Source organism: Hemitrygon akajei, chromosome 20 (genome assembly GCF_048418815.1).
Source record: "Hemitrygon akajei chromosome 20, sHemAka1.3, whole genome shotgun sequence".
Lineage (NCBI taxonomy): Eukaryota > Metazoa > Chordata > Chondrichthyes > Myliobatiformes > Dasyatidae > Hemitrygon > Hemitrygon akajei.
The window spans coordinates 2,475,443-2,495,030 of record NC_133143.1 but is presented as its reverse complement, the minus strand read 5'-3'; the positions used below and the strand labels follow the sequence as shown (position 1 = coordinate 2,495,030).

The 19,588-nt window shown below is 44.0% G+C and overlaps 1 protein-coding gene across 2 annotated transcripts in view; it reads right to left on the bottom strand.

Moving 5' to 3' along the window:
* trak1a (trafficking protein, kinesin binding 1a) overlaps nt 1-19,588 on the bottom strand; it is a 178,002-nt gene that overhangs the window by 57,214 nt on the left and 101,200 nt on the right. The window lies entirely within an intron of this gene.

Sequence of the window (19,588 nt, the reverse complement as noted above, 5' to 3'; positions counted from 1 at the left end):
CAGAGTGCCGGACTGACCACCGTATGATTGTGGCCAAGCTCTATATGAAAATGCGTCCCCCCTTGTGGCTACAAAACCCCAATAAAAAGCAGCTAAATTGCAACCGCCTGAGAAACACAGAAGCAAGAAGTGAGTTTTGACACATCCGAGCTGAGAAACTAAGGGAGCTGGAACCTTGTCTGAGTTTGGAAAATACCATGGAACAACAGTGGACCTACATCAGCTCTACGCTCTATGAGGCAGCAGCCCAATCCATCGGCCATAGAGCAGAAACCACCAAGATTGTTTTGACGATAACTCAGACACCACCACAACTTGCTTAAGGACATGCACAAAGCACACCAGGCAACTTTAGACAACCCATCATCCACCAGCATCAGACAGCATTGGCAGGCAGCTCGGAGGAGTACGGGCCATACAAAATGAGTGATTGACTGAAAAGACACGTGAAATCCAGTCCTTTACCGATAATAATGACATGCATAATTTTTACAATGCTGTCAAAACCATCTACGGCCCAATAAATCGATGCGTTACTCCCCTGACAATAGCAGATGGTCAAACACTTCTGAAGAATCAGAATACTGCTGAGTTGGGCTGAGCATTTTAACATTCTGCTTAATCAGGATTCTGACGGAGACCCCACCATCCTGGAAGAACTGCCTGAACTTCCTCCTATCCACGACCTCAGTCTACCACCAGCCTTCCAGGAGGTTCTATCAGCTGTCCATTCCCTTAAGAACAATAAGTCCCCTGACACTGACAATATCCCAGCCGAGTTACTGAAGAACGGAGGGTACATGTGTATGCACACTCTCCACCAGTACATCACCAAGGCCTGGACTGACGAGAAAATCCCACAGCAATGGAGAAATGCAAGCATCATTGTCATTTATAAGAACAAGGGTGACAAGGCCATCTGAGGCAATAGTCGGGTCATATCACTCCTTTCTGTTGCTGGAAAGGTCCTGACTAAGGTGATGCTTCAGAGGCTCATCAGCAACATCACCGAGTCAACGCTGCCTGAATCGCAGTGTGGATTTAGGAAGAACAGGAGCACGATGGATATGATCTTCACAGCCTGGCAGCTTCAGGAAAAGTGCCGAGAGTAACATCAGGACCTGTTTATGGCCTTTGTCGACCTCTCCAAAGCAATCAACACTGTGCAAAGAGAGCTCTTATGGGATGTCCTCCTCAGGTTTGGCTGTCCCAATAAATCTGTTAACATCCTCCACCAGTTCCACGATGGGATGACTGCTCAGGTGACCATAGGAGGACAAGAGTCCGAGCCCTTCCTTGTACGCACAGGGGTGAGGCAGGGGTGTGTGTTAGTGTTGGTGCTCTTTAACATCTTCCTCCTGTGTGTTACCAAGCTTCTCCACAACGAGATTGAGGACAGCAGCAGTATGGCAGTGGACGTCAGATTAGATGGCAAACTTTTTAACATCAGGAGGCTCCAATGCAACCACCAAACTCCGTAGAGAGCGGGTCCTGGAGCAGCAGTATGCAGACGACTGTGCTCTTGTGGCCCATACTCCAGAGGATCTTCAGACTGTCCTTGCTGTGGCGGTGAGAGCGTACAGCAGGATGGGGCTGACCGTCAATACCACCAAGACGGAAGTGGTTTGCCGATGGAGTACTAGTGTCCCACCCACTCTACCTGCCTTCACTGTTGGTGATGAAAAGCTGTCAGTAGTGCCATCTTTCAAATATCTGGGGAGCATTCTCTCTGAGGATAGCGGCATTGACGATGACATCCAGAGCCGCATTAAACAGGCATCAGCTGCCTTTGGGAGACTTCGGTGTAGTCTTTCAGAACAGGAGCCTTCGTCCCTCCACAAAGGTCACTGTATACCAAGCGGTCTGTGTCACCACCCTCCTTTATGGCTGTGAAGCTTGGGTAACCTACAGCCGTCACATCAGGTCCTTGGAGCGCTTCCACATAAGCTGCCTTCAGCACATCCTGGGAATTACCTGGCGTGAGCGGATGCCTCACACCGAAACACTTGTAAAGACCAACTGCAGAAGTATTGAGGCCACGATCACCCAGCGTCAGCTGGGGCACGTGATAAGGATGCCCCCATGTCGGCTACCCCGCAGAGTGTTATACGGCCAGCTACATCACGGTCGACGCTCAGCTGGAGGGTGAAGAAGTGCTATGAGGATCAGATGAAGAATGCTTTAAGGAAGTGCAAGATCAGACCTGAGGACCTGGAGGATGTTGCTGCTGACCGTATCACTTGGTGACAGCTGTGTAGGGATGGGGTTCGTATTCTGGAGATGGAAAGAACAACCAAAAGACAGCAGAAGAGAGCCAGGAGAAATGCAGCCATGGTTGCCATCACTACCACCACTACCACGTATACATGTCCCACCTGCAATAGAGCTTGTGGGTCCAGGATAGGACTGTATAGTTATCAAAGATCTCACCGTTAAAGGAGTAGATGTTGTCATCAGATTTCGATGGACAACTGAAGGAATGTTGCAATTCCAATTTATTGGTTTATTGGCAAACAGTAGCAGCAGATGGGGCGGGGGGGACATCGTGGTGAGAACTAGGCCTCAGGGAGTAGTGTCGCCCATTTACAGCCGTTGGGGGGGGGAGCGCCTCAGAGTTGGACGCTCCACCAGAGTACCCCCCATTGTTCGCTCAACAAAAGATGAGCTGTATTGTGTTCAGGAGCGAACTGCTGCAAGGTTCAGGGACTTGGATGATATTTATTTTGTGTGACTATAATTTATTGTTATCTTGTTGGTGAAGAACACGGCGCCAGCAAACAATGCGACATCCTTCAGACAGTTCATGAAGCTGCTTCTTTTACTTCTTTCAAATACAATTCAGCTCTCATTGGAACCTGTGATTTACATGTTGATGGTGTGTTTTTGAGGCGATTGAGTAATCTGACACTTTGAGGAGTCTGGTAAGGTTTCGAGTGAAGTGTGCGGCCTGGAGCCAGGGGTAAGGGGTGTGTACTCTGTTTAGATCATAAGACATAGAAGCAGAATTAGGCCATTCAGCCAATCGAACCTCTGTCATTCCATCATGGCTACTCCCAGATCCCACTCAACCCCATACACTTGTGGTCTCGCCATATCCTTTGATTCCTGATCGATCAGGAAATTATCAACTTCTGCCTTAAATGTACCCATGGACTTGGCCTCTACCATAGTCTGTGGCAGAGCATTCCAGATTTACTACCCTCTGGGTAAGAAAAATTCCTCTTTAGCTCAGTTCTAAAGGGTCACTCCTCAATTTTGAGGCTGTACCCCTAGTTATGCATACCCCCATGATTGGAAACATCCTCTCCACATCCACCCTATCAAGTCCTTTTAGCACTCGGTAGGTTTCATAGGAACATAAAAAACCTACAGCACAATACAGGCCCTTCGGCCCACAATGCTGTGCAGAATATGTACTTACTTTAGGAACTACCTAGGGTTACCCATAGCTCTTCTATTTTTCATCCAGTCCCAGGGACTTATCCAACTTAATGCTTTGCAAAAGCTCCAGCACATCCTCTTCCTTAATGTCTACATGCTCAAGCTTTTCAATCCACTGTGAGTCATCCCTACAATCACAGAGATCCTTTTCCATAGAGAATACTGAAGCAAAGTATTCATTAAGTACCTCTGCTGTCTCCTCCAGTTCCATACACACTTTTTCCACTGTCACAATTGATTGGTCCTATTCTCTCACATCTTATCCTCTTGCCCTTCACATACTTGTAAGAATGCCTTGAGGTTTTCCTTAACCCTGTCCGCCAAGGCCTTCTCATGGCCCCTTCTGGCTCTCCTAATTCCATTCTTCAGTTCCTTCCTGCTAGCCTTATAACCTTCTAGATCTCTATCATTACCTAGTTTTTTAAGCCTTTCGTAAGCTCTTCTTTCTTCTTGACTAGATTCTACAGCCTTCGTACACCACAGTTCCTGTACCCTACCTTCCTTTCCCTGTCTCATTGGAACGTACCTATGCAGAATGCCACGCAAATATCCCCTGAACATTTGCCACACTTCTGCTGTACAGTTCCCTGAGAACATCTGTTCCCAATGTATGCTTCATATTTCCCCTTAATCCAATTAAATATTTTCCTAACTTGTCTGTTCTTATCTCTCTTCAATGCTATGGTAAAAGAGATCGAATTGTGCTCACTATCTCCAAAATGCTCTCCCACTGAGAGACCTGACACCTGACCAGATTCATTTCCCAATACCAAATCAAGTACAGCCTCTCCTCTTGTAGGCTTATCTACATACGGTGTCAAGAAACCTTCCTGAACACAACGAACAAACTCCACCTCATCTGAACCCTTGCTCTACGAGATGCCAATTGATATTTGGAAAATTAAAGTCTCCCACCACAACATTGCTGTTATTATTACTGGGGCTGCATACTGCATACATACTTTTGATAATAAATGTACTTTGAATACATGCTTGTATTTTACATGGGATATACTGTATGTGCCTCAGGCTGTGTGTGACTGCTGGTACTGCGATTTGCACCTTGACCCCAAAGTAACGCTGTTTTGTTTGGCTGTATTCATGGGTACTAAAGTATGGTTCGATGACAATTAAACAAACTTGAACTGTCAGCTTAAGTCAGTCTAGCCATTCTCCTGTCATTAACAAGGCATTTTTGCCCACAGAACTGCCACTCACTGGGTGCTTTTTTTTGTTTTTCACATCATTCCCTGTAAACTCTGGAGAATGTTATGCATGAAAATCATTGGGAGATGAGCAGTTTCTACGATACTCAAATCATCTGGCACCAACAACCATTCCATGGTCAAAGTAATTTAGACCACATTTCTTCCCCTTTCTGATGTTTGGTCTGAACGACAACTGAACCCCTTGACCATGTCTGCCTGCTTTTATGCACTGTTGCTGCCACATGATTGGTCAATCAGATATTTGCATTAACGAGCACATGTGCAGGTGTACCTAATAGAGTGGTCGCTGAGTGTACACAAGGACATACTATTCATCAACATGCCCCACGGCCTTTCTATTTACTATGTGTGTCCAGCCCTTATTTGACTTGGCAAACTTCATTTTGTCAATGTTAAATTCCATCTACTAATGTTTCACCCAACTGACTGATCAAATCCTGATATAACCTCAGCCACCTTCCTTCTTATCTACAATGCCACCAATTATGTCATCAGCAAACTTATGGATTACATTCACAACCAAGCCATTAGAAACACAGACACAGAGAAAACCTACAGCACAATACAGGCCCTTCGGCCCACAATGCTGTGCCCAACATGTACTTACTTTAGAAATTACCTAGGGTTACCCATAGCCCACTATTTTTCTAAGCTCCATATACCTATCCAGGAGTCTCTTAAAAGACCCTATCGAATCTGCCTCCACCACCATCGCCGGCAGCCCATTCTACGCACTGACCACTCTCTGTGTAAAAAACTTACCCAAGACATCTTTCCTACTTCCAAGCACCTTAAAACTGTGCCCTCTTGTGCTAGCCATTTCAGCCTCTCATCATCTTATACACCTCTATCAGGTCACCTCTCATCCTCTGTCACTCCAAGGAGAAAAGGCCAAGTTTACTCAACCTATTCTCATACGGCATGCTCCCCAATCCAGGCAACATCCTTGTAAATCTCCTCTGCACCCTTTCTATGGTTTCCACATCCTTCTTGTAGTGAGGTGACCAAAACAGAACACAGTACTCCAAGTGGAGTCTGACCAGGGTTCTATATAGCTGCAATATTACCCCTCGGCTCTTGAACTCAATCCCATGACTGATGAAGGCCAATACACTGTACACCTTCTTAACCACAGCTTTGAGTGTCCTATGGACTCAGACCCCAAGATCCCTCTGATCCTCCACACTGACAAGAGTCTTACCATTAATACTATATTCTGCTATCATATTTGACCTACCAAAATGAACCACTTCACACTTATCTGGGTTGTACTTCATCTGCCACTTCGCAGCCCAGTTTTGCACCCTATGTCCCACTGTAACCTCTGACAGCCCTCCACATTATCCACAACACCCCCAACCTTCGTGACATCAGCAAATTTACTAACTCATCCCTCCACTTCCTCATCCAGGGCATTTATAAAAATCATGAGGAGAAAGAGTCCCAGAACAGATCCCTGAAGCACACCACTAGTTACCAACCTCCATGCAGAATATGACCCATCTACAACCACTCTTTGCGCTGTGGTCAAGCCAGTTCTGGATCCACAAAGTAATGTCCCCTTGGATCCCATGCCTCCTTACTTTCTCAATAAGCCTTGCATAGGATACCTTATCAAATGTCTTGCTGAAATCCATATACACTACATTTACTGCTCTTCCTTCATCAATGTGTTTAGTCACATCCTCAAAAAATTCAATCAGGCTCATAAGGCACGACCTGCCCTTGACAAAGCCATGCTGACTATTCCTAATTATATTATACCGCTCCAAATGTTTATAAATCCTGCCTCTCAGGATCTTCTCCATCAACTTACCAACCACTGAAGTAAGACCACCAACAGTTAATTTGTAATCACAAAATCACAGACATCAAGGAAGCCAGCACCAATACCTCATGTTCTCAGTATTATATTAATTCATTTAGTTATTATTATTTGGGTTTTTATTTGGATTTGCAGTTCGTCAGCGTTTTGGTAAGTTTTTCCTTGATTCTTAGTGTTTCTTAGTTCTACTGTGAATGCCTGTAAGAAAATGGTAGTAGAACGTGACCTATGCATATTTTTATAATAAATTTACTTTTAACTTTGGGGATCTATATCTAATAGCAAAGTGAGCAAAAGAACAGGAATTTAGCTGAAATAAGTACAAAGTCATGCATTTTGGGATGTTATATTAGGACAGGACATACAGGAGCCTACAACAAAGAGACCGGCTGATACCAGTACGTAGTATGTTTGTTAAATTGACCTAGTGACAGAATGCAGAATAGGCCTTTCTGGCCCAGCAAATCCTGACAAACCCAATCTAATCACTAACCATTTACAATGCTCAATTAACCTAGCTGGTACATCTTTCTATTGTGGGAACTCTGAACCCCGAAACACACCAAGTTGTAACATCATTGCACTAACTGCTACACTACCATATTGTCAATGAGTACGAGAGTTGGAGATTCATATTACAGCTGTACAAGACATGGCAAGGCCACAGTTGAAATGCTATGTGCAGTTCTGGTCACCTTGCCATAAGTTAGGGACAGTCCAGAAAAGATTTATAAGCCTATTATAATGGCTGGCTTAAAGGTATTTAGGCCAAGTGTGGGAAGTAGGGATGAGTTCTGGTAGATGACGTGTCTGACATGGATAATTTGGGTTGTGGGACTCTTTCCATGCTATAAGGATCTACAGCAATACATTAACCTCAGTTGGCAAATTCCTTCACAACAGTCACCATGTTTGGACCCCATGCACCCAGGTGCTTTGCCGTCAGGAAGGTAACAGCAATTCAAATAACCATGCATGACAACAGTGGTGTGCAGAAGTGAATACAGCACGATAAAGATTGCAGATGTGGGCAGAGATGTAGCAGGTGGAGTTTAACCAGGACAAAAGTGAACTGTTGGTAGGTCAGATGTAAAAAGACCTTTAGTGGTGATGATGAGCAGAAGGATCTTGGGGTCCAAGTCCACAATTCCCTGAAAGTGGCTACATAGTTTGATGAGGTTGTTAAGAAGGCATATGGCATGCTTGCCTTTATTAGTTGTGGCATCAAGTTCAAAAGTCAGGATGCTATGTTGCAGCTTTTTAAATTTCTGGAGTACTGAAATCAGTTCTGGTCGACCCACAGGAAGGGCATTGAGGCTTTGAGAGGGTGCAGTGGAGGTTTATCAGGATGCTGCCCGAATTAAAGAGCATGTGTGAAAATTAGGTGGACAAACATGGGATGTTTCTTCTGGAACATGAGAGGCTGAGGGGAGATCTGATTGAGGTTTAAAAGATTGTGAGAAACATACGTCAAGTAGACAGATGGTATCTTTTGCCAGGGATGATGAGTCGAACACCAAAGGGCCTGCATTGAAGCTGAGTGGAAGTTCAAAGGGGATATGAGGGGCAAGTTGCTGGGTTTTTTTTTTACACACAGAGCACAGTGGGTGCCTGAAACATACAGGCTTGGATGTTGTTAGAGGCAGAAACATTAGGGGCCTTACAAAGTATTTAGATAGGCACATGAATGTGAGGAAATGGAGGAATATGGACATTGTGTAGGCAGAAGGAATTAGTTTAGGCAACACACACAAAATGCTGGTGGAACGCAGCAAGGCAGGAAGGCAGGCAGTATCTATAGGAAGAAGTACAGTCGACATTTCAGGCCAAGACCCTTTGTCAGAACTAACTGAAAGAAGAGATAGTAAGAGATTTGACAGTGGGAGTGGGAGGGGGAGACCCGAAATGATAGGAGAAGACAGGAGGGAGAGGGATGAAGCTAAGAGCTGGAAAGGTGATTGGCAAAAGGGATACACAGCTGGAGAAGGGAAAGGATCATGGGTCGGGGGGCCTAGGGATAAAGAAGGGGGGAGGGGAGCACCAGAGGGAGATGGAGATGTGTATCCCTTTTGCCAATCAACTTTCTAGTTCTTAGCTTCATCCCTCCCCCTCCTGTCTTCTCCTGTCATTTTGGATTTCCCCCTCCCATTTTCAAATCTCTTACTATCTTTTCTTTCAGTTAGTCCTGATGAAGGGTCTCGGCCCAAAACGTCGAATGTACTTCTTCCTATAGATGCTGTCTGCCCTGTTCCGTCCACCAGCATTTTGTGTGCGTTGCTTGAATTTCCAGCATCTGCAGATTTCCTCATGTTGAAGGAATTAGTTTATTTGGCCATTTGATTATTAGTATAAATGGTTTAAAAGGGCCTATTCCCATGCTGTACCCCAGTTCAAGCTTCTGTGGTTCTGCAGCATTAGATTGGGAAATTGATGCAACTTAGTCAGGCTTCAAAGCACTGCAAGATCAGCAATCTTTCATAGCCAGCAAGCCCTGATATCAGGCAGCTCTGCCTGTCATGAAATATTTCACTGGTTAATTATTCACTGTTTTACTTTGCTCATTTCCATAGTAACCTCCCATTTTATTCATAGCAGTGATTGGCAGTTCAGCTGTAAGGAGTGGCCGAAGACTGTGCAAACAGACAGAACAAGAGAAATCACAGTGGCTGTTATTGGGGATTGATGTCATTTTGTTACACACTCCCTACCTGTACCTTTAAATTCAATGCAACCTCATTGAATTGCAGACACTGCCATCATGTATGTTATTGATCATCTCAAACTCAAAACAGAGCTAATTGTGGTGCTATACAAATTCTTATTTAAATGATAACAGGCAAAATCACTTGGCACCATTGAAAACAATTTTTCAGATTAATTTTTATCAACGTTCAAAGTACATTTAAATCAAAGTATGTATACTATGTACAACCTTGGTACATATTGGCACCAGTGACATAGGTTGGAAAAGCAATGAGGTCTTGAAGAGAGAATTTAGGGAGTTAGGTATAAAACTGAAAGGCAGAAAGGGTAAAGCAGAATCTCTGGACCGCTGCCTGTGCTATGTGCCAATGAGGGTAAGAATCGGATGACTTGGCAGATGAATGTGAGTTTGGGGATGTGTTGCAGGGTTCAGATTTCTGGATCATTGGGATCTCTTCTGGGGAAGGTACGACCTGTACAACTTTGTCACATGGTGCGAGCAGAATCATCTGCAGCTTAATGTGAAAAAGACTAAGGAGCTGGTGGTGGACCTGAGGAGGGCTAAGGCACCAGTGACCCCTGTTTCCATCCAAGGGGTCAGTGTGGACATGGTGGAGGATTACAAATACCTGGAGATACGAATGGACAATAAACTGGACTGGTCAAAGAACACTGAGGCTGTCTACAAGAAGGGTCAGAGCCGTCTCTATTTCCTGAGGAGACTGAGGTCCTTTAACATCTGCCGGACGATGCTGAGGATGTTCTACGAGTCTGTGGTGGCCAGTGCTATCGTGTTTGCTGTTGTGTGCTGGGGCAGCAGGTTGAGGGTAGCAGACACCAACAGAATCAACAAACTCATTCATAAGGCCAGTGATGTTGTAGGGGTGGAACTGGACTCTCTGACGGTGGTGTCTGAAAAGAGGATGCTGTCCAAGTTGCATGCCATCTTGGACAATGACTCCCATCCACTCCATAATGTACTGGTTAGGCACAGGAGTACATTCAACCAGAGACTCATTCCACCGAGATCTAACACTGAGCGTCATAGGAAGCCATTCCTACCAGTGGCCATCAAACTTTACAACTCCTCCCTTGGAGTGTCAGACACCCTGAGTCAATAGGCTGGTCCTGGACTAATTTCCACTTGGCATGATTAACTTATTACTAATTATTTATGGTTTTATATTGCTATATTTCTTCACTATTCTTGGTTGGTGCGGCTGTAGCGAAACCCAATCTCCCTCGGGATCAATAAAGAATGTCTGTCTGTCTGTCAAAAGGGACAGGTTACACCTGAACCTGAGGGGGACCAATATCCTTGCAGGCAGGTTTGCTAGCACTGTTGAGGAGGGGTTAAACTAATTTGGCAGGGGGATTGGAACCAGAGTGACAGGGCTGAAGATAGAACTGTTGGTTTACAAGCAGAGGTTGTGTGTAGTGAGATTGTCAGGAAGGACAACCTGATAATAGGTCAAAATTGCAGTCTGTAGGATGAGTTGTATTGTGAAAGGGGGACAAAATTGAAAAGGATGACAGATACAGGACTGTAGGTGTTATACTTGAATGCACACAGTATACAAAACAAGGAAGCACAGTTAAAGACTGGCAGGTATGAAATTGTGGTCATTGGTCATGGCTCTGTTGGTAAAAAATGAAAACAAATCCTCATAAAGAGTATTGGAAGGTGAAAAGACCTTGATGGAAGTTATATACGGTAACCAGGATGTGGACTACAAGTATCAATTGGAAATAGAAAAGCCAAGTCAAAAGGGGAATATTACGATAGGCAGAATTCATAAAGTTCCTATTGAACTAGATACCCTTTTATGTCAGCATGTGGTTGAGCCCAACAGAGAATCAGCTATTCTGGATTGGGTGCAGTGTAACAAACTGAATTTGATGAAGAAGTTTCAGATAAAGCAACCCTTAGGAAGCAATGATCATAATATGATAAAGTTCACCCTGCAGGTTTAGAGGGAGAAGCTAAAGTCAGGTGTATCAATATTACAGTGGAATAAAGGGAATTACAGAGGCATGAGAGGGGACCTGGGCAAACTAATCAGAAAACAATGCTGGCCGGGATGACAGCAGAACAGCTGGAGTTCTTGGAAGCAATTTGGAAGGCACAGGATAGATACATGCCAAAGAAAAAATATTCTAAATATAAGATGAAGCAACTGTGGATAATCTGGGAAGTGAAAATGAATATAAAAGCAAAAGAAAGGGCAGATAATAAAACAAAAATTAGAGGGAAGTTTGAGGATTGGGAAACTTTTATAAACCAACAAAAGGCAACTTTAAAAAAAAAAGGGGGAAAGGTGAAATATGAATGTCAGATAGCCAATAATATCAAAGGGGATACCAAAAGTATATATAGGAGTTAAAAAGAGGCAATAGTGGGTATCGGACACTTGGTAAATGAAGCTGTGGAGGTAGTAATGGGGGACAAGGAAACAGTGGATGAAAGCAATCAGTATTTTGCAACTGTCTTCACTGTGGAAGACACTAGCAGTAAGCTAGAGGTTCGAGAGTGTCAAAGTGCAGAGGGCAGTACAGTTGCTATTACCAGAGAGAAAGGGCTTAGGAAAACTGAAAGGTCTGAAGATAGATTAGTCACCAGGACCAGATGGACTAGAACCCCAGTGTTCTGAAAGAGGTATGTGGAGGCATTGGTAATGATCTTTCAAGAATCATTAGATTCTGGAATGGTTCCTGAGGACTGGAAAATTGCAAATGTCACTCCACTCTTCAAAGAAGAGAGGGGGGCAGAAGAAAGGAAATTATAAGCCAGTTAGCCTGATCTCAGTGACTGAAAAGCTGTTGGAATTGATTGCTAAGGATGTGATTTTGGAGAACATGGAGGCACATGATAAAATAGGGTAAAGTCAGCATGGTTTTCTCAAGGGAAAATCTTGCCTAAAAAATCTGTTGGGGTTCTTTAAGAAAATAACAAGTAGGATAAATGAAGGTGAATCAGTAGATGATGTGTACAGAAGGCCTTTGACAAGGTGCCACACATGAGGCTGCTTAAGAAGAGACTGTGGTATTACAGGAAAGATACTGGCATGGATAGAGCAGTGGCTGATTGGCAGGAGGCAAAGTGTGGGAATAAAGGGATCCTTGTCAGGTTGGCTACTGTGTCTAGTGGTGTTCTGCAGGGCTGGTGTTAGGACTGCTCCTTGTCCATGTGGTATGTCAGTGAATTGATGGCCTTGTGGCCAGATTTGTGATCAATATGAAGACAGGCAGAAGGGCAGACAGTATTGAGGAAGCAGGTAGAGTGCAGAAGGACTTAGAAGGATTAGGAGAATGGGCAAAGAAGTAGCAGATGGAATACAGTGTCCGGAAGTGTACGGTCGTGCACTTTGATAGAAGACATAAAAACTTAGACTGTTTTCTAAATCAGAAGAAAATTCAAAAACCAGAAGTGCGAAGGGTCTGGGAAGTCCTCATGCTGGATTCTCTAAGGTTAATTTGCAGGTCGAGTCTGTGGTGAGGAAGGCAAATGCTGTGTTAGCATTCATTTCAAGAGGGCTGGAGTATAAAAGCAAGGATGTAAAGCTGAGGATTTATAAGGCATTGCTGAGGTCTCACTTGGAATATTGGGAGTAGTTTTGGGTCCCTTATCTTAGAAAGGATGTGCTGACATTGGAGAGGGTTCAGAGGAGGTTCACGAGAATGATTCGAGAATGAAAGGTTTACCGTAGGAGGAGCGATTAATAGCTCTGGGCCTGTACTCATTGGAGTTTAGAAGGACAAGAGGGGAGCTCACTGAAACCTATCAAATGGTGAAAGGCTGAGATAGAGTGGATGCAGACGGTAGGCTTCCTATGGTGGAAGGAGTCTAGGGCCAGAGAACACAGCCTCTAAATAAAGAATTTCTTTATCCAGACAGTGGTGAATCTGTGGAATTCATTTCCACAGGTGACTGTGCAGGCCAGGTCATTGGATATACTTAAGGTGGAGGCTAATAGGTTTTTGAATTATCAGGGCTTGAAAGGTTACGGGGAGAAGGCAGGAGAATGGAGTTGAGAGAGAAATGGATCAAGCATGATGAAATGGTGGAGCAGACTCAATTGGCTGACTGGCCTAATTTTGCTCCGAAGTCCTTTGGTCTTATGGTTTTAAAATTCACCCCCTTTCAGCAGTCATAAGAACAAAACCCAATAGAACCCATTAAAAAAGACAATCAAATACAAAAAAAAAAGTTTTTATAGGAACTACAAAAAGTCAACAAATAACACTCAGAACAGAAGTTCACAGAAGTGAGTCCACAGCCAGGATGCCAATTTATCGATGCAGGAGATCCAGGAGTTTGTTAATTGCAGGGTACAGCCTCAGCTCAGTACAGAGGTAAGTAAATCTCACAGAGCAACAAGCTGAACACCAGCCCATCTCTCACCTCTAGTCCTGACACCCTGACATTTTCAATCAGGTCCTGCACTTAAATCAGCCAAAGAAAGCTAATGATGTCACTGCACCAATCAGATCACTGAGTTTGTACCAGAATTTTATCAAAAAAACACTGCAAGGAAATGAAACCTGATAGGTTAACCATATTTACACTTTGATGTGCAAAATATGCATCAGTTTAAACTGAGAGATTTTCTTAACTTTCCATTATAAACATAAACATATTATATCCAACAGCAATGTTCATTACGTGTTTATGTAGACGTGCACACACACCAGTAATCTGATGACTGTCACCAAGCCATAAATCACTCCAGCAGTGATGACTCAGATTTACAGCTTCCTGTGCACAGTGGACAGCACACTAACTTCACCATGATAATACATTTGTAGTATGAGGCAAGCTCTTAGCGAGCCTCCATTAATTGGCACTGTGACCAACAAATCACCCCAAGCAATATTAAAGCCAACTGCAGCAGAAGCAGATACACAGAGAGTGGACTTCCTTCAATTTGGTGCTAGACATCAACACTTCAAACCACTGGATGAAAAACAAGCAGCCAAAGGCTTGAAAGTTCTGAAGATACTTTCCCACTCTGCCAGTGCTGATCAAGAAACATGTAACTGTCAGGTCTGCCCAGGCAGTCACCTTCCAATCTCGACTCAGCTAACAGAAATCTCCTGCCACTTGTGTCCAACTCATCTCTCGCAGCCTGTTTCCATCCAACTTTCATCCACAGCTTTCGTTCACTCATCAGACCAGCCAGCCTCAATCAGTTGCTGCCTTGTTGATATGGCACAGATTAGGCCCTTCAAGCCACGGTGGCCTGCAATCCCTCAATTTAATCCTAGCCCAATCGCCAGACAATTTACAATAACCAATTAACTTACATCTTTGGACCATGGGAGGAAACTGTTGCACCCAGAGAAAACCCTCTCAGTCACAAGGAGAATGTACAAACTCCTTACAGGCTGCGTTGGGAATTGAACCGGGATCACCTGCAGTGTAAAGCGTTGTGCTAACCACTTCTCTAACGTGCTTTGTGGTTGTGAGCATCTTTTCTCCCTTGTTTTGTGGCCCCACGAGACTTGTTAATTTGAAGTTTATTTTTAAAGTTTTTGCTCACTGCAAAATCACCTCCACTGCTCTGTGTTTGAGTCAAGGCAACTCTACATTACCTGACACTGACTTTTTATGGTAACTCTGCAAACATTCCTTTACCAAAGTTGACATCAGTTCACTTTTGTACCATCTGCCACTTCTTTGTCCATTCTCCGAATCTGCCGAAGTCTTTCAATAGCCTCTCTATTTCCTCTAAGCTACCTGCCCCTCCAGCTATCTTCATATTGTCTGCAAACTATGCAACAAAGCCATCAATTCCATCATCCAAATCACTGACATATAACGTAAAGAAGAATTAGTCCCAACGCAGACCACTGTGGAACACCACAAGTCATCGGCAGCCAACCAGAAAAGTCTCACTTTATTCCTAGTCTTTACCTCCTGACAATCAGCCACTGCTTTATCCATCTTAGAATCTTTCCTGTAATATCATGGGCTCATAATTTGTTAAGCAGCCTCATGTGTGGCATCTTGTCAAAGGCCATCTGAAAATCCAAGTACACAACATTAACTGATTCACCTTTGTCTGTCCTGCTTGTTTTTTTGTCAAAGAATTTCAACAGATTTGTCAGGCAAGATTTTCTCTTGAGGAAACCATGCTGACTTTGGGCTATTTTATCATGTGCTTCCAAGTACCCCAAAACCACATCCTTAACAATTGACTCCAACATCTTCCTAACCACTGAGGTCAGGCTAACTGGCCTATAATTTCCTTTCTTCTGCCTCTCCCCCTTCTTAAAGAGTGAAGTGGCACTTGCAAATTTTCCAGTCTTCTGCAACCATTCCAGAATCTAGTGATTTTGAAAGATCATTACTAGTGCCTCGACAATCTCTGTATCACCTCTTTCAGAACCCTGGGGCATACACCATCTGGTCCAGGTGGCCTTCATACCTTTCATTTTCCTAAGCACCTTCGCCCTAGTAATGGTAACTTCACACAGGTCATGACCCCTGACCACCTGAACTTCCACCAAGCTACTGTCTTCGACAGTGAAGACTGATGCAAAATACTTATTCAGTTTGCCTTCCATTTCCGTGTCCCCCATCACTACCTCTCCAGCATCGTTTTCCAGCTGTCCAAAATCCACTCTCACCTCTCTTTTACACTTTATGTATCTGAAGAAACCTTTGGTGTCCCCTTTAATTTTACTGGCTAGCTTTTGATACAATATGTATTCTTGGACATTAAGCTTCCAGCTATGATCTTCTTTCAGCCACAATTCAGTGATGCCTACAACATAAGTGCCAATCTGTAACTGTGCCACAAGTTCATCGAACTTATTCCATATACTTCACACATTCAAATATAATACCTTTAGTCCTGTTTTCACCCTTTTCGATTTTGTCTTCCTTTGCATTTCAACTCATCTTGTTGACTGCAAATTTTACACTATCATCAGCCTCTCCTTGTTAGGAGTCTCTCTACACATTGCCTCTGTTTGTAAACCAATGACCTCATTTACAGCATCATCACTCCAATTCCCATTCCCCTGACAAATTAGTTTAAACCCACCTAAATAACTCTAGCCAACCTGTCCACAAGGATAGTGGAGCCCCTTGGGATAAAATCTGAACCCCTCCCCCCCCCCCCCTCCTGCTCAGCCACACATTCACCTGCCAAATCATCCTATTCTTACGCTCACTGGTGCGTGGCATGGGCAGCAAGCCAGAGATTATTAACCTGGAGATCCTGGTTCTCAGCTTTCTACCTGGCTCCCTAAAATTTCTCTTCAGGACCTCCTCACCTTGTCTACCTATGACATTGGTGCCAATGTGTACCAAGACTTCTGGCTGCTCACTCTCACCCTTGAGAATGCCATGGACATGATCCGAGATATCCCCGATCCTGGCACCAGGGAAGCAACATACCTTCCAAATGTCTCTTTTGTGCCCACGGAACCTTGTCTCTGTTCATCTGACTGAGGAATCTCCTATCAGCACTGCTCTTCTGAGCCACAGCATTGGACTCAGTGCCAGAGACCCGGTCACTGTGGCTGCCTCCTAGAAGGCCATGCCCCTCTAAAGTTATATACTTATTATTGAGGCCACGGGGGTACTCTGCACTGGATGTGCGTTTCCCCTCCTTCTCCTGGCAGTCTAGTTACCTGTCTCCTGCAAGCTCAGGGTGACTATCTATCAATATTTCCTGTCTATCACCTCATTTGCCCATATGAGTCAAAGGTCATCGAGCTGCAGCTCCAGTTCCCTAATGTGTTCTCTCAGGAGCTGCAGCTCAGTGCACCTGGTGCAGATGTGTTTATCTGGGAGACTGGACATCTCCCAGACTTCCCACATCCCACACACAGTACAAAACACTGCCCCTGCAGTCATTTTCTCTAAGCTACTATGCCCTAACAGATGAGGAATGAACAAATAAGAACAGAGAGAATGTGCCTTACCAAATACTTCACCTTGTCCAATCCTGATCTCACCTAAGCCTAATGAGCCAAAGCCACTCTCCAAAACAATGCTCACTCTGTTATTTTTATTGGCCCTTTATAATGAATCCCGCTTGCTGATTGATCACTCAGCTAGAGTATCTGCCACAAAATTCTGCCTTTGAAATGTTGATCACCGCCTGATTAAAAAGTAGCACTTTTCACACACCTCGGTGTGGACTGCCCAACTCTTCTCTTTCATCAGCAGATTTCTGAACAGTCCTTTAAAACTTCTTCATTTTTCCTCTACGACATTTTTTTTTCTTATTGTAACTTATAATTATTTATGTCTTACACTGTACAGCTGCCGTAAAGCAACACATTTTACAACATACGTCAGTGATAATAAACCTGATTATTAAACATCCTAATAATAATAATACAATTGCACAGGATCAGGAGCAAATTGTTAAATGCCAGAAAAAAATGCAGGAGCCTGGGGAAAGTGAAAGGACAAACAAACTGCAGAGTTCTGTCAGAGAACAGACATGGGGATACTGTGCAGTTAGATTCCAAGATCACTCAAGGTCAATAGTGTGACTTTGAGTAGCAGACCCACAAGGAATAGTAAAATGATAGGCTTACATTTCTGAAATTTTTAAAAAAAATCAGAAAATGCTGGGGAAAAAACCACAGCTATCCAAGCAGTGTCTATGTTAAGAGAAGCAGAGTTCATGTTTTCGGCCAGAAACCCTGCAATAGAATTGAGCTTGATAAATAAAAAGAATGATTTGATTTAAAGGGAAGGCAAGAGAAATGACAGACATGGCAAATGGAATATCTGAGATAGGGTTAGGCCAGATCAATGGGTTTATGGGGACAACTTGAAGGTGATTATGCTTCTTGGCCTGTGTTATGTATAACAAGGCTGATGGACATGCCCAGTATGGTAGGTTTTACTAATGGAAGATCAAAAACCGACAGAAATTACCTACAACAGAAATGGCCAGTTCTGATACAGAGAAAACAACTCTGGAAGGCTGCACCATGTCTACGCAGATGAGGTGCTCTTTCTTAACTTTGCATTGGGTTCGCTGTAACAGTAGAGGAGGTGCAAACTGATAGGTCAAAGTGTAAGTAGGATGCCGAATTAAGAGAGACAACAGCAAGGAGGCTGTTCCCTCTAAGCTGCGTGGGTATGCAGAGAGTAATTGAAATCAACTAGAATTTTCTTTTATATAATTTTGATATAATTTTAAAATTATGCAAATAAAAATGTGAAATCTATGTTAAAATTATTGTGAAATACCTTGTAATTATGTGTTAATTAATATGATCCATACATTTTTTAAATAATAAACAAACCACAACCTTTACTTTGGAACACTAGCGCTTCGACGTACAGGTAGTCCCCGAGTTACCAATGTCCGACTTACAGACAACTGGTACTTACGAACCGAGGAAGGAGAACGCCGTCCGCCATTTTAAGTCAGATTGCGACGCCCTCCGCCATTTTAAGTCGTTGCCGTTGACACTGTGTTGAGTGTTTAACTTTGTATTAGACTTAAATTTTTTCTTAGTAAGATTCACCCTGATCCCCCCCCCCCCCCCCCGTTCCAGTCTGCTGGTGGCACAGTGAGATCAGCACTGGGCTGGAGAACAGAGGTTCCCAAGTTCAATCCAGTGACAGACCGCTCCCGTGTCGGGTTGATGTCGATCCAGGCCATGTAAAGATTTCCTGCTCAGAGCAATGGATGGTCGATGCAGCTGTAAAAAACAACTGGAGGGAATGTTGCTCAGGGATTTTTACAAAAGAAGGTGGAGCGAAGTGATGATGGTGCTAAACGGCAACTCCTTTGTTCGCATCTTCGGAAACAACTCTATTTCCATCTTTAATATCTTTATTATTCTCTTTCAGGGCTCTTTTGAAGACCCTGACCTGCTGACTACGGTTCTTTGTGGGATCGGGGTTTCATAACCAGTCATTGTTGTTCAGCACGCCAAGGGCACAGCCCAAGAGTCCAGCTTGGATTTGGAGGCCTAGGATCTCGGTGCTCTGGAGATGGGCGGATCGAGGGTCGGTTTCCTGTGTGTTGTCAGGGGAGTTAGAATATCTGCAGCTGTGTGCCCAGAGACTCGAACATAAACCAGCCAGTTGTTTGTATTGCCTCCCCACACACTGGGAAAATGGAGTCACCTCTTTCTCCCTTATTAGGGAGAGAGAGAGAGCCTGTGGTATGTCAAAGACAGTGTGAAACTCCAAGTCTCTGTGGTAACTGCAAGTCTGTGTCTTTGCTGTTGCTTTGCTCACGTTTGAGTGCTCGGTGGCGGGTGCCCATGCTTTTTTTTGCCGATGGGGGGGGGAGGGAGATTGTTGCTTGCTGCCGCTTATGCATGGGGGGGGGACTTTGGGGTTCTAACATTTGACTGTTGTTCATTCTTTGGGGCACTCCTGTTTTTGTGGATGGTTGTGAAG